This window comes from Erinaceus europaeus, chromosome 10 (genome assembly GCF_950295315.1).
Source record: "Erinaceus europaeus chromosome 10, mEriEur2.1, whole genome shotgun sequence".
NCBI classification, from domain to species: domain Eukaryota; kingdom Metazoa; phylum Chordata; class Mammalia; order Eulipotyphla; family Erinaceidae; genus Erinaceus; species Erinaceus europaeus.
This window is the reverse complement of record NC_080171.1, coordinates 46,568,191-46,569,493: the sequence shown is the minus strand read 5'-3', so window position 1 is coordinate 46,569,493 and position 1,303 is coordinate 46,568,191. Positions and strand designations below refer to the sequence as shown.

Below are 1,303 nucleotides of genomic sequence, written 5' to 3'. Positions count from 1 at the left end.
CCATCCTGTTCCAGGATCTGAACCCATCCTCCCACACCAGAGTCTTTTACTTTAGTGCAATACACCAACTCCGGTCCAAGTTCTGCTTAGTGTTTTCTCTTCTGATCTTGCTTTTCAACTTCTGCCTGTGAGTGAGATCATCCCATATTTATCCTTCTGTTTCTGACTTATCTTAGTTAACATGATTCCTTCAAGCTCCATCCAAGATGGGCTGAAAATGGTGAAATTACTATTTTTAATAGCTGAGTAGTATTCCATTGTGTATAGAAACAGAAATATGAAATGCTTCACAAATTTTCATGTCATCTTGCTCAGGGGCCATGCTAATCTTCTCTGTGTTCCAGTTTTAGTATATGTACTGCCAAAGTGAGCACAATTTAAATACTTTTATGTTAACAGTTTCAGCCATTAAAATAATACTTTTTAAACACAAATTTAAATTGTTTATGTATTTTAATGAGATATATAGAAAAGAATCTATATATATCTCTATATGTCTATCTCTATCTCTATCTCTATCTCTATCTCTATCTCTATCTCTATCTATATCTATATCTATATCTATATCTATATCTAGCACTGCTCAGCTCTGCTGGGGATTGAACCTGGAACAAGTCTTTTGTTTAACCACTATGCTGTTTTCCCAACCTTTTAATGATTTTTTTCTTTTTATAAAACATACAACCTGCCTTGAAATTCTAATTGGGCTATGACTAAACTAAAGGGGGGTGTGATGGTAGAGAATCCTTCAAGAAACTGTCAGGTAATACCTGAAGAAAATTTAATATTTTCCAACAATTCTATTTCTCAAACTTAAATAGCATTTCTGAGAGCATAGACTGTTAGGCTACAGTATCTAGGTCAGACAATTGCTGTTATATTTTATACAAATTATTCTAAAGATTAATAGTAACATACCAAGGAACAATTTCTCAGGTACTTCTGTGGGGCCTGGTATTTTTTTCCCTAAATATTCTTGAGCAGTGAAAATAATAGTTCATCCTTTATTATATTATTGGATGACAGAGATATCTTCACTATTTTATCCCACATTCTTAATTACAGCAAATATACTGTTTCCATATTTAGCAACAGGCATATCATAAAGTAAATATTACTGTTGAGTCATTTTTGATACTTTTAAAAAATATTTTGATAGGTTAAATGTTTAACAATCATTACAAACCTTAGCAATTACAAGTTAGAGAATGCAGTGGATGCCAGATTTTTATTCCCTTCTACATTCTGGCACTGTTCCCAAAATCTGGAATTGCTTTTTGCAGTCGATACTTAACACATTTTG

The 1,303-nt window shown here is 32.6% G+C and overlaps 1 non-coding gene across 1 annotated transcript; it reads right to left on the bottom strand.

Annotated features, from left to right (window-relative positions):
* Positions 1 to 271: 271 nt before the first annotated feature.
* Positions 272 to 374, bottom strand: LOC132541043 (U6 spliceosomal RNA). Its single transcript, XR_009552235.1, has one exon. It is a non-coding gene; the product is annotated as a U6 spliceosomal RNA (small nuclear RNA).
* Positions 375 to 1,303: the final 929 nt, after the last annotated feature.